Source organism: Poromitra crassiceps (genome assembly GCF_964638095.1).
Source record: "Poromitra crassiceps genome assembly, chromosome: 3".
Lineage (NCBI taxonomy): Eukaryota > Metazoa > Chordata > Actinopteri > Beryciformes > Melamphaidae > Poromitra > Poromitra crassiceps.
In genome coordinates, this window is record NC_139625.1 from 86,807,473 (window position 1) to 86,822,516 (window position 15,044).

The 15,044-nt window shown below is 42.7% G+C and overlaps 1 protein-coding gene across 1 annotated transcript in view; it reads right to left on the bottom strand.

The window, feature by feature from the left end:
* Positions 1-976, bottom strand: part of setd3 (SET domain containing 3, actin histidine methyltransferase) — a 74,638-nt gene extending 73,662 nt beyond the window's left edge. The window contains exon 1 of the mRNA XM_083633547.1: positions 929-976. The gene's annotated coding sequence lies outside the window, so the exon portion shown is untranslated. The remainder of the gene's footprint in view (positions 1-928) is intronic.
* Positions 977-15,044: the final 14,068 nt, after the last annotated feature.

The following is a 15,044-nucleotide window of genomic DNA, read 5'->3' on the forward strand; positions in this document are numbered from 1 at the left end:
CGCTGGTGCATGTAGGGCCCAACCGGAAGGAGCGGGACTTTGGCTCTCCATTAAACTCCTGTGCTGTCTGGCTGCACCAAACTGACAATGAGTTCCTGACAAAGCCCATATAGAACATATAGTTCACCAGCCTAAAAACATAACCAAAACATGTAGGAAAGAGCACTGCAATGGAAATTAAGCTTCACAGCCTTAAGCATTTCAAATGTGGGGATACATAACCTACTTCTAACCTTAATGTTACTGCAATTCAAAGTCATTCTAGACAAGTAGAACCTTTCCAATTTAGCCCGTTTCACCAAGACCCACCTACAGCCAACTTCTCCGGCAAGTAACATTAACCTTATTAGATGTCACGAATGAAAATGCACATGGAAATTAATAATGTTGATACAGTGTAACGTTATATTTTCTGTCACTGTGTTATAGCAAACTAGAGTTTAGCCAAGATTGACAGATGAGGTGTTAGTTAACCTAGATATCACTGAGGCTAGAGCTCAGCTATACAACAAGGTAGAAGAAGCCAGTAGTTAGCCTGCTCCTCGTGGAGCAGCTCGTTCTCACTAGGCCAGCAGCAGCAGCTAGCTTTACTAGCATCAAATCACGCCCATCCAAGCAGAGGGCAGGCTGCAGAGCTCATTCATCTGTACTGGCTGCTCTGATCTAACGTTAGCAGGCTAGCTGCTGGCTGCTAACCTACTCTGATCTAACGTTACATGGCTAGATGTTAGCTCGCTGTTAGCTGCTAACCTGCCAAGTGATAGGATCAGCCTGAGTTCCAGCTTAATCTGCTGGATTGGCTAGCGAGGCTGCTAACCACATCTGACTGTAAACCACACGCATGCAGTCATACTATTATTGCATACCAAGTCAGAACTTTACATCAGCAAAAACCAGAAGCATTTCTCGCCAATTCAGTCATCGTTACCTTTTCTAGTATGTGACAGCAGCAGTTGCAGTTCCTCTGTTCCTGCACTGAAACCTACCTTGACTGAACCACACGCATGTTGATTGGACTATCCAGGAAATACGCCTACATGAACAACATTGGCAGCACCGGACCAGTAGTGACTGGTCAACTACATAGACGCCCACTGATTGGTGTAAAATAGTGACAGTTCCCGCCTTACACGCCTTATAATTGGAAGTTTACTTTAGATGGATTAATATGACCATACATAGTAAGGTTAGAGCTATGGTGATTGGTTGAGAGACATGTCTATCCCAGATGTGGCGGCCGTGGGATTTGTTTGGATGGTCCACCGTGCAGCTAGCTAAACTAAACAGCTACGGTTAACCCACCTCGCGGTATGCGTTACTGAGACAGGAAGACAGAAGAAGACCCGCCCCTGTCTTCCGGTGGCCTGTGCTGCAGTGTTTTCGTAGCACAGCACGGGGCTATTATTACTTCCGCCCATAGCCGGAAAACTCGGAGCGAGGTTTTTCCATCCAGGCTAGCTAAGATGGCAGTATATTTATGTATTTATTTTCTACTTAATGTGATGTGTGTGACATTAAAACAAAACAAGAATTAGCTGAACACTGCAATAAAGACTTCACGCCCCCCCCCACATAATTAGTAAAATAAAAGATGACACGCTGGCTGGATCAAATTAAGTTTCAAAATATTAAATACATTCCCCATATCCCCCTGTCAGGTCATCAGATGTGCATCATTCAACTTCCCTGGATACATTTGAACTCTCAGTGTGTCTCAGAGTCAGCTCTGTTTGAGGCAGAATCCTCCTGGCTCTCTGTCTGTTTATGAGGAGAGCGCACATCCTCTCCCTCTGCACTGTCTCTGATCTCCACAGGTTTAAAATAACGTTTACATTCATTCACCCCTTAATTCATGGAAATCCCCCTTAAAATTAAGTTATTAATGTAGGAAACACATTGAAGCCCCTTTAAACAGCCCCTTAATATGACTGCTTACTTTCTAATGTAATCACATGTAAGAAAATTAAAGGACATAAAAAAAAAATCCCTTAATCTCGTCTCCAATCAAATAAATCCCTTCAAACCCAATGGTATCAACCCTTACTGCTTTTCAAGCTATGTTATTTAAATTGTTAATTAATGTTTATTTAATGGGGCAATCAAGAACATTTCAGCGATCAAATTAATCCCCGCGTCCAGGAACAAACTCCACTACTTAATAAAAACATATCCACATTTACTCTGTATATATACAAACAGCTCAGTCTGCCTGCCTGGTAACCCACTTTCCCATCATATTTTATTTCTCACAACATAAATCTTTTATGAGAGCAATTCAGCAACATTTTGCATCAACCCACTAAGCTACATCAACCCAACAGGCAGCCAGCAGTCATTTGGGGATCCACTTCATTTTTGTTGTGGCTGAACTTGTTAGAAATTGTATTTAATGGATAGCCCCTTGAGATGCACCATCTCGTTTTCAAGGGGGTCCAACACAAAAACAGAACAATGCAACATGAACAAACATACAACACACAGCACACGGAGGCTCCATTCACCGACCCACACACACATTCCCGTAACCCACAACAACCTACAGAAAAAGTAAGAAGTTGATAGAGCGAGATAGTATAATGCATATTATACACATATATATACAATACACACATACTGTACTATATATATTATATTATATATTTCTATATATACCATATCATATTATATTATATATATCCGTATATATCCACGCACATACACATATATGTACATATTTACACATGCATGTATATACATATATACTATACACACATACATACCATAGCTATTATACAAACATTGCACAATGCACTAACGATTCAGACAACAGAGTGACCAAACAAGCAGTAATAAGGGGCAAGAAGACAATAGCATTAAAAGCAGCAGCATGGTGTTTTGAGGAATGGTACTAGTGAGTTTTTGAAGAGGTGAAATGAGTTGATTGTTCTGAGGGTATTGGGCAGGTTGTTCCAATCAGAAGGAGCTTTGAATTTAAATGCACGTCTGCCAATTTCTTTATTAGTTCTTTATATTATATATATATATTATAACTTTATATATTTCCAGTCCCACTTTTAATACTCTAGGACCCCGGAAGTTAGGAGAATTTAATGACAGATATGAAAGTAGAAAAGTAGAAGACATTTTGTTTATAATGGATACATATTACCTAGAGAGGTTCGGTATTTGCAGGTGTAAAGCATGATAAAATCCACTTGGTGGCGGTAATGCCATGAGCATGGAGTGTGGTGTGGCTGGGCTTGTGGTTTCATACATAGACACACATTGGTGTCTGTTAATAGCAGGAATCAGCATGTTTGTAAACAAACGGATTGGCAATATTTCCAGGTGCAAATGTCATTTGTTTTAAACAGCAGTTCATGTTGAAACCACGCCCTCTTTGAACTCTACTGGTTCATACCTTAAGCTAGACACTCTTTTAAACTTTAAATGAGTCACAATTTTTAGGACTCTATCACTTTAATCTACGGTAATCTGTTTGAGAAATCACACTTTATACTTTTTAGACCTTTATAATGGGACCCTATCGAGCAGGGAACTCACTCTAGCAGGTTTTACTTTTTACTAAATTCAGTTTATAACTGACAGTTCACACAACTTTAACACTAGTCTCATCTCATCCATGAAACTATTAAAACACATCACAGAGACATGCATGCTGTTGCTCTGGGCAACATATTTCATCATCGCGATGGCTCAGGATAAAACACATTCCCCTCATGTTTTCCAAATAAATGTAATGTAGTTACAAAAAAGGTGTTGATTGAATTTGTGAACTCTGAAGTCCCTGGAAACCAAAAATAAATGTGTTTTGAGTTTTGCTTTCCTGTCTCTCCAGTATTGCTCCGCTCTAAGTAAAGACATTTTTAAAGCTTTGAGATCAGTCAAACATTAAATAATTGAAGTAGCCTGTGCAGAAAATAACAGCCATGTAATACAAGCTCTTTTTGCTAGCATTTATTTATTTCAGTAATTTCCTTTAATGTGAGAATACAGTTACAACAACAACCCCCCCCCCCCCCCCCCCCCCAACAATACAACTAAATCATGTCTTCCAGGACATCATCATAATCTCCAAGGTAAATCATGTCTTCCAGGACATCATCATAATCTTCCAGGTTCTCCACAGGATCCATCAGCTTGTGTCTTTTGAAGCCTTTGATTCTCTGGTGAGGCTCCAGGTGAGTCTCACAGTAGGAGGTCAGACACATCAGACAGGACTTCTGGGCCTTCCGTTTGGTCCCAATGCAGACGTCACAGGGAACTTCTCCTGGTTTGGCACAGCTGCTGGCATTCATCTGAGCTGACTTTCTGACCTGAACAGCCAACCTAGATATTAAAGTGTTGACATGAAGCTCAGGTCTTCCATTGAAACGGTGGTTACATAAGGGACACAGGCACTGGGTACTAGCAGCCCAGTGCTGTGTGATACAGTTTTTGCAGAAGTTGTGTCCACATGGTGTGGTGACTGGATCAGTGAATACATCCAGACAGATGGAGCATCGAAACTGCTCTTCAGAAAGGAGACAGCTGGCAGCAGACATATCTAGACATGGACACCAAAAGTGAAAGTGTGAAATAACAATACTGTAACACACAATTCTTGAATATTCAAAAATATCAGAGTTATGGTAGATCATTGGAATATATGATCAAAAGTTATTTTGAGTTATGCAGTTACATTACATCATTTGACAAGTATCAGTGCAAAAGAAAACTGGGAAATTGGAAATCTGGATAACGTTGGCTCTGTTACCGTCTCATTAAACCAGCTGGTTTTTCCCATTCCAAAATCGTAGGCGCCTCGCAGCCCCGACCTCAAAAATCCAAGATGGCTCATCTGCGCAACAACAGTAGTTATAATCGTATAAATGCTATTTAGCACTTCTGTCTCGTTTGTGTCTCATTAAATCAGCTGTACACACACAGCACGGCCTACTTCTATCTGTGTGGACATGTTGCTGCAGTGTTTGTATGCGCAAAATGCCACGAAATGCCTTGTTATCAACTGTTATTGCTAACAATGGCTAGCCTGGCTAGCGAGTGAATCTGAGAAGTGAACAGTGAACTTCCCAGCTCAACTTTTCTGCAAATGGAATGCTAACAAAACGGATGTAACGTCATTTAGCCTCCACATCCCAGTTCTTTTGCGATAAAGGAACGCACGATATGAGTGTGCGGTAGCCCTAAGCCAGCTGCTTAGCAAGCTAGGGGAGACAGTTCTGAAAATACCCAAGTGTGCAGCTACTTTGATTACTTGATCATTGTTTTTCGTCGGCACCTCACCACTACAGGTGTGCGTTTCACCTATTATTGACACCGCTCTGTTTAAACAGTCAATATTATCTAACTCACCTGTGTCGGAAATAACTTCTCTGCAGCAGATGGTTTGTGTTGTTGCCGCGCTTATGATTTCACTTCAAGGATGTGACGTCGCCAGTGTTTCGCTGCCTCTTCTTCTTTCGTTTTATGGCGGATTGCAATCTTTGACTTTGAAGGTGCATACCGCCACCTACTGTACCGGAGCATGCAGAAATGGTTTACACGACATTACAGAATGGAAATAATACCTTCCTAAACAAATAGCCTACATTAGTGTGTCTCAGACTCAGCTCTGTTTGAGGCAGATAGAATCCTCCTGGCTCTCTGTCTGTTTATGAGGAGAGCGCACATCCTCTCCCTCTGCACTGTCTCTGATCTCCACAGGCTTAAAATAACTTTTACATTCATTCACCCCTTCATTCATGGAAATCCCCAATAAAATGAAGTTATTAATGTAGGAAACACATTGAAGCCCCTTTAAACAGCCCCTTAATATGGCTGCTTACTTTCTAATGTAATCACATGTAAGAAAATTAAAAGACATAAAACATCCCTTAATCTCTTGTCTCCAATCAAATAAATCCCTTCAAACCCAATGATGCCAACCCTTACTGCTTATTTAAGCGATGTTATTTAAATTGTTAATTAATGTTTTATTTAATGGGGCAATCAAGAACATTTCAGCATCAAATTAATCCCCGCGTCCAGGAACAAACTCCACTAATTAGAACTAATAAAAAACATATACAAATTTACTCTGTATATATACAAATAGCTCAGTCTGCCTGCCTGGTAACCCACTTTCCCATATTTTATTTCTCACAACATAAATCTTCAGAGCAACAGACATCTTTTATGAGAGCAATTCAGCAACATTTTGCATCATCAACCCACTAAGCTACATCAACCCAACAGGCAGCCAGCAGTCATTTGGGGATCCACTTCATTTTTGTTGTGGCTGAACTTTATTTCCAGTCCCACTTTTAATACTCTAGGACCCTGGAAGTTAGGAGAATTTAATGACAGATATGAAAGTACAAAAGTAGAAGACATTTAGTTTATAATGGATACATATTACCTAGAGAGGTTCAGTATTTGCAGGTGTAAAGCAGATAAAATCCACTTGGTGGCGGTAATGCCATGAGCATGGAGTGGTAGGGTGGGTCATACTCAGGTGCCAACATGAATCTGAAGGAAATCCTGACATGAGGGGTGTCTAAATTATGTATTTTTCTATGGAGAATTCAAATATGAGCTTAGTTTTTGGATAGGATAACTCTAACCTACATCATTTTGCATTTCTAAATTGCCAATTTTACCCATTCGAACCCCATTTTCAGATATTAAAATATATAAGGGAAACCATTTATATTGACAAAGCCAACTCAAATTTACATTTTTATTAGCAGGTGAACTGCATGTATATCACTGGATACAATTACAATGATCAATCTCCTGACTTCTTGAACTTTGCCAGGTTGCATAACTCCTGTTTCGACTCATTCTTGGACATCGGCCTCCTGCTGGTCTCCTGAACCCTGATCCTTCCATCCTTCTTTTCCTGTGAGAAGTACTTAGCAGAAGCCTCAGTTACCATTTTAACAACCCTCTCAATGCTTTGTGTGTGGCAAGGCCAGTTGAGCACCTCCATGGTGCTGTTGATGAAGTTCTTCAGCTCCGAGGTGCTTAGGAAGCAGGTTGTGGTGGCTCTGACACACCTTCTGACCAGCTAATCAAGTCACCAATGCTATAAGCATCAGAATTGATCTCAGCTGTCCTTCTGGTCCTGACAGAGGGGTCCCCCAGCTGAGTGTCTGGGTCACCCTCTCCCCTGATGCTCAGGATTCTCTCCACCCCCTCTCTTTCTGATCCTCAGACCACAGCAGTGTTTGGAGGATGGATTCACTGTGGACATACCAAGCAGATCTTCTCATAATCTGCATCACAAGGTCCAGCACCTCCTTCCTCTGGGACTTGAGGCATTCCAGCAGGAGGACCCAGGAGTGCTTGACCTTCACATTGAACCAACATGGATAGTGCACTCCAACAATGAATTCCACAATAAATTGCAGATTCTTCAGGTTCTGTCCCTTAAGTCTTGAATGACATTGTCAGGCAGCTTGATCAGAGCCGAAGCTGCAGGCTCATGGTCAGTTTCAGGGAAAAGCTCAACTTCAGCCCCACTTCTCTCCAATTCCAAATCTGCATCATCATCTGCCAACAATCTCTCAACATGGCTGTCATCTCTGCTGCTGCAGCATTTTCCTCCTTGCTCCTTTTCCTTTTCCCTGCCTTCTTTTCCTTCCCCTGCCTTTCCAATGTCCTCACCCGTCTCTTGTGCTCTGGCAGATCAGGACCCCCCATTTGGTGGAGTCCTTTACTTCCAACCTTCTCTTCCTGTCCCTTCATGTAGGCAAGATCTTTTATCTCTGCTGCAGTAACAGTTAATATGGGCTTGGATCACACAGCCCTCACAGCCTCCTGCCTCACAACTGGAAATCTGACACTTGCAAGTCAAAATGTGAAATAACTTGTCTAACTTGAAGCTGAACATCAAGATGGCATCAAGTTTGCTCTTCACTGCCTGACCTCCTTGAGCTTGGACATGATAACAGGCGGTTTGAAAAGAGCATTAGTTTTGCTCCACTGACAAATCAGACCAGGGTAGATGTCACCCACCAGCTGGTCCACTGGGTAGTTCCTCCTCCTCTCATCTTCACTTTGCTCCCTTAGATGCCATAGCTCAGGATATCCCTCACAGTTGTCAGTTCAGACAGCAAGGCCCCGCCCAGTGCCAACAAGATTTCTCAAATGAGAGCTTGATTTTGTCCTTGTTCTGACTTGAGCCATTTTTTTTTAGCTTGTTAATGGTACCGGTGGGGAGGACAGACATTAGTAATAAACAGAAAAAATGATTCTCTCTGTATAAACCTTTGGCTCTAATATGTCAACAAAATGAAACAAGAATTTTGAAATTGGCTTTATCGTTTTCAGATTTCTGTTCTGGAAATGTATGCTAATATTAGGTAGATAATGCCTCTTTTGCATATTCAAACATACAATTTCAGAAAACTTGTAATACAAAAAATAATTGTCGTACTGTAAGTAAGCAACTGGGGAAGTTTCATGGTGATATCTATTAGTTAAAAATCTTACCCTATTCACCTGGCATGTCGGCTTAATAAATAATAAATTGCAAATTGATGTAGGTTAGGCTTTTCAGAATAAAAAAATATATTCAGATTTGTGTTCTACACACCAAAATACATCATTTGAACACCCCTCTCCATTGATTTACAAAAAGTGCAGAGTATGGCCCACCCTAATGGAGTGGTGTGGCTGGGCTTGTGGTTTCATACATAGACACACATTGGTGTCTGTTAATAGCAGGAATCAGCATGTTTGTAAACAAACGGATTGGCAATATTTCCAGGTGCAAATGTCGTTTGTTTTAAACAGCAGTTCATGTTGAAACCACGCCCTCTTTGAACTCTACTGTTTCATACCTTTGTGACGGTCCCCTGTTTATTATTTATGTTTCACATTCCCACTGCACCTTCCCTTTGCTTTATGTAGTTTGTTTATATGCTTTGATTCTTATTGTCTTCTGTTTTGCTCTCAGGACTCTGGGAGGGCAGATTGGCTGATCAGCTAATTGGAGTGCACCTGGGCCTGCCTGGTGCTCACTAGTGTCCTCTAGAGAGAGAGTGGCGTCAGCGGAGGACCAAAATGCAAGAATCATTAGCCAATGAACAGCCAGGAATGGGTCTCGCGCTACTTTTGCATGCTAAAATAAAGCAGATAATGTACAATTTGATTCATTTCAAGGGATGAAAAACCCTTTCAAAGTACAACACTGTCTATTTTGATGCAACTCGACAGTGCTGCTTTGTTTACTGAAGAGTTCCACTTTCTACTTCCTGGAAAAAAACTGGTCCATTGGAGTGAATGGAGATGTCGGAACTCTTCTATTATACGGCTCTGGTGCTCACTCCAGCTTTAAAACTCTGCCCTCCTGGCTGAGGCTGTTAGATTTGATTTCATTCCTTTCTTCTCCCCACCCTGCACTCACCTCAACATTTTGCTTTATCCATGCAACACCCTTCACACACTACACTCATCCACACATGCCTTACACTACTGACTTTACTGATTCTCACATGTCATGGTTTATTTAGTTTGGTTTTGTTTGGGTTTAGTAAATAGATATTATGTTTTGAAGTTACACCGACGTTTTCCTTGTCTTTTGTTATGCCTCTTGGTTCCCCTAGGCCAGGGTCATAACAAAGTGGGGGCTCGTCTGCTTTTTGGCTCGCTTTTGCGGGGAAAAGGTTGGCGTTTTGCTCGGCGTTCTGTTTGGTGCTGATTATGGGTGTTAATTGTGCGGGGTGGAGAGTTTTTCTTCCAGGTCTTGGTGTGTGCTGAGAATCAATGTTAAGGTAAGTGTTGCCTGGCTGGTTTATGAGTTTAATTGTTTGAGCATAGAAGTGTTTCCCTGGTAGGTGCGGTGCTTTACTCCCTCGGGGTTAAATAGGCCGTGGGTTTAGGCCGGGGGGTGGTTTAGTGTACGGTGAACGTGGTTGTAGCATGTGCGTCAGCATAATGTCTCGGGGGCACATCCAAAGTTTGCAGCGAGTCGCCAATTATTGGTTGCTTTTCCTATTCTTTGGGCTGAGCTAGGTCTTTGCGGTGACCTTCAGTGCGTAAATACCCACCACAAGTAACTGTATGAAGACGGGTGGAGTTTAGTTTAGCTTTGGGGTTTAAATAGGCCATTAGAGGGGCACTTGTATGCTATGTTTGCCATAATTTTGGTTTGCCAGCTGGGTAATTACTTCGTGATTGCACACACACCTCACCTGAGTGAGCATGGTGACTGTTGATGACTTTGTGGCTTCTCCCTCTGAGGAGTTGCTTGATGAGTGTACAAAGCAACAACTGATAAACATAGCTGGACATTATGAAATTGAAATTGATGATAAAGATAAAAAAGTCAAAGCTAATTTGAAGGCTGCTTTGAAAACAAATTTATTTGAGAAAAAAGTTTTAGTTGAAACTTTCCCCATTGCAGCGTCTCCCTATCGAGCAGGGAACTCACTCTAGCAGGTTCTACTTTTTACTAAATTCACAGTTTATAACTGACAGTTCACACAACTTTCTCATCTCATCCATGAAACTATTAAAACACATCACAGAGACATGCATGCTGTTGCTCTGGGCAGCATATTTCATCATCGTGATGGCTCAGGATAAAACACATTCCCCTCATGTTTTCCAAATAAATGTAATGTAGTTACAAAAAAGGTGTTGATTGAATTTGTGAACTCTGAAGTCCCTGGAAACCAAAAATAAATGTGTTTTGAGTTTTGCTTTCCTGTCTCTCCAGTGTTGCTCCGCCTCTAAGTAAAGACATTTTTAAAGCTTTGAGATCAGTCAAACATTAAATAATTGAAGTAGCCTGTGCAGAAAATAACAGTCATGTAATACAAGCTCTTTTTGCTAGCATTGATTTATTTCAGTAATTTCCTTTAATGTGAGAATACAGTTACAACAAAACTGGAAAATTAGTTTAATGTATATTTTTCAGAAGTCCTGTAATGGTGATTAGCTTCAAAGTTTTTATGATCAATGTGTTTTCTGCAACAAGTCAATAACAATTATTGCAACAATTATTTTTATGGCAACAAGTAACAGATATAAAAGAAAAACAGGATATAAAGAAAAATGCAGAATTTACCATATTAACCAGAGTTTAACGTTTCTCCAACTTTACCCCCCCCCCCCCCCCCCCCCAGCCAGTGGCTTTAGAGGGGCCAAGGCACAGCCAGTCTTTTGCATTGGGTCAATAGTACTGTCAAATTAACAAACAAGCCAACTTGAGGAAAACAAATCAAAATCAGATGGCCACGGCACGCAAAACTATAACAAATCAAATAACCTATAAGCTAAAGACCCAAGCAACTGATGCTGTAGCCTTGGACAATAATATACGGCTGTATGTAAAAGAGAGGTAGGCTACTTAACTGGGAGGAGGGTGAAGCGAACTGTAGCGGTCTGACTCAGTGCCGGGGTGCCAGTCAGGTTTAGGCCTGACAATATATATTATCATATATATATATATATAGTCAGAGTCAAACCTCCCACAAAGGATTCACAAAATGGGTATAAATGCAAATATATTAAATCCTATCATGAACCCAAGAAAAACCATAATATTCGTAAGAAAGCAATTCCATATAGTTAGAATGAAGGCAGTTGACAGCAATAATCACCACACAACACACAAAGATCGTATATGCAACAAGCTGTATTGACTGTTCAGTTCACTGCAGTTCAGTTCAATGTAATGCAATGCACGCAGAATTTCAGTTCAAAACCAGCAACAAAATAGTTTAGATCCCCAACAAAAAGTAATTCCACTCCGGAATCTCCTTATGATCAAAAGTAGTTCAAAAAGCCCAAAATTAATCCACACGAAATTTGCCCCACAGAAAACTCCTCTTCCCAACGTAAACGATCTCTCGCAAAGCCAGTTACCTCAGCCTGCGTCACGTGATCACTTCCTCCAAAGTAGCACGGAGTTTAGAAGCCGGTGCTTTTGTGAATGGGTTTTCCCTCGGCCTTTGGCCACAGTTGGTGCTTGGGGTGGGTAGTGGAGGCATGGCCGGAGTAGGTTGCGATGGAGGGAACGCTCAGGGCCCTCCTTACCCTCGGGTCTGATCCGGTACACCGGGCGCTCTGGGTGTGTCCGACTCACCACCACGTATGGCTGCTCCTCCCACCAGTCTCCGAGTTTGCCCCTCTGTCCCCTCTCTCGCCGCCTCTGGTCCAGAACCAGGACTCGCTCGCCCGGTAGAAGGGGGGGCTTCTCGTGCAGTCCGGTCGTACAGTTTTTTGTTCTTCTCTGCTGGTTTACTCTCTCTACAGCTCCAAATGATACAAATGGAGCTACTAACAAACAACAGCTCACATCCATGGCATGACTGGCTTTACTAACGTCTCCTCATGCAATACACTCTTCAGATTACTGACCAGAGTGTCCAAGGGTAATGGCCTCCTGTCCTTAGTCACATTTAAAATTCCATTCACATTCTTCACTCCCAGGACAACACGCCACCTGCACCCACAGGTGAAGAATTGAAAGGTGGTTTACCCAGTGTAATTCAGCACACTACCTGTCCCGGTCTTCTGAGGCGAGAAAGGCAAAGAGGTCGGGTCGGAAGTTGCCCCCCCCTTTTATAGTGGGGGAGGTTCCGCCTCCGTGGGTCATGGGCATGACTTTGTTGATATATTGGTCTCGAGAGTAGGCAGAACGAGGGCTATCATCCTATTTGACCGTAGTGACGGTCAGAGTGAGGTCGAAACAGATCACGCCTGAACTGTCAGTGCGACTGCTTCTGAAGAAGACGAGAGTTGACTCGTCGAAACTGTCAAGGTAAATAAATAACATCTATAAACCTTGTCTGAACACAAGAAAAACAAAAACGCCTACGCGTGAACTGTCTGGCTTTACTAACGTACTGTGGTAAACCTGTGTGTGTGGGGGGGGGTTATGTGCCAGGACTGATTGGGGTGATTGCCTCCAGCCGTGGGGTGGGGGTGAGGCTCTGGGTTAAAGAGCAGAGCCTGCCAGTGATTACTGCGGTGAAGCCAGCCTACTCTCCTACATTTCAAGCGCTGTGTGTTGTTGCCGCGCTTAATTTCACTTCAAGGATGTGACGTCGCCAGCGTTTCGCTGCCTCTTCTTCTTTCGTTTTATGGCGGATTGCAATCTTTGACTTTGAAGGTGCATACCGCCACCTACTGTATCGTATTTGTCTGAAGAAATGTTGGTTGTTAATATCGGCCATCATTTTCATATTGGTGCATCCGTAACTTCAGGCTCCTCACGGCTACCCTGGAGGAGCACGGGTTGAGGGAGAAGCCCCGTCAAATCTACAACTGTGATGAGACGGGGTTTCAGCTGGACTCCACAAGACGGAAGGTCCTGGTGGGACGAGGGACTAAACATGCATACAGGTAGGTTTACAAAAAAAACAATCTAATTATCATTGTTGAGGCATATTTTAATGTTATCCATAATACAATTTATTTATTGTCCACCACTAGGCAGGCCCAGGGGACCAGGGAACACATCACGGTCCTGGCCTGCCTCAATGCGGCTGGGGAGGATGTCCCTCCTTTTATTATCTACAAGGGGGGGATATCCAGGGGGCCCCTATAACTGTAATACAGTAGGCCTACACTAAAAACAACGGCAAGGTCAGGAGGAACCTCACCAAGGCCAGGATCCTGACAGCCCAGGAGATGTGTGACTCCATCGAGCAGGCGGAGGACCGTGCTGTGAGGCTGGAGGCCCAAGCTCTGGCCAGAAGAGACCGACAGCAGCAGCGGGCCGAAGACACGTACCCGGCAACCACTCCATCTGCCCCGCCTTGCGGCTCCCGGCGCCCCAGCCGCAGAGTGCCCCTCGCTCCCACCACCAGCTCCGGCCATCCCATCGCCGGTCCCTCAACCCCCTTGGCCCCCTCTTGTACCTCCCACGGTCCGCGGCTGCCTGCCCGCAGTGGCACCACACCATCGTCCACCATCACGAGCCTGCCTGCTGTCGACCAGCCCCCCATCTACTGATGGTATTTGCTTTTGATTTAATTTAAATATTGAAATTTTAAAATGACCGTGATGCGTTCACATTATTGGGAGTCTGTATTTTCATGTATTAATATCAAATATTATTTTTCTGTCAGAGCCTTCAACATCACGACATGGCCTCCGGGGGTCCCGGATTTCCTCCTCTTCCTCTCAAAGTAAACTTTATATAATCTGTAAAAACAAACAACATTTTAACATGTTAGTGGCATTAGACTTGATGAAGAATAAACCAGACATGTCTAAGTTTTCTCTTATTTTTACAGACCCCAACCAGGAGTCCTTGCCGTCCAGCTCCTCGTCCGCTGGACCCACGACATCCACCGGTATTGTACTCCATGTTGACTGTCTTTACATGTCAGCACATGATAACCAGACAATTTTCTTCTTATTATTATTTTTTTGTTATTATATTTTTGTGTGTTTGAGTAGGTCACACCGCTGGAGAAAGAAGTCCGGACCCGGGAGTTTGGCGGTGTGGCCGGTGCTTTAATCCAGACCCTCCAGAAGCCATGGAGGGAGTGGTGTCGTGGGTCCAGTGTGACAACTGCCACCTATGGTTCCATACCAGTTGTGCCGGGTGGGACGAGGAGCTGGGCGACGATGATGAAACATTTATCTGTTGTTATTGTCTTGGAGACTGATTTTTTTTTTTTTACATATTTATTTGTCCTGTCTATGTTAAGTTAATTTATTTTATTTCATTTATTTCACCAGGTGTTGAAAATAAAAAAATGTATGTGCACTCCAGGGAGTATCAAACAGGTGTTGTTTATTTGTTTTAAGAATGGCATTTACCTGTTTTTGCAAATGAATTCATTCTTCATATATATGAGTGTCATTGCTTGATTTAATGCATCAACTGGTATTTTTTTGTAAAGTGATCAAACCATATCAACCTTGAGTAAAAAAAAAAAAAAAAACACATCCAGGCCAGCAGGTGGCAATAATGCCGCAAAATGGGACTCAGCGACCACTACAAGCCACTCTTTGTTGACGATTACTGGCTTGCTAACCACTGGCTTGCTAGCCAGCAGAGCTGTCCGTAAACAAGACAAGAGCAGCTTCCAGTT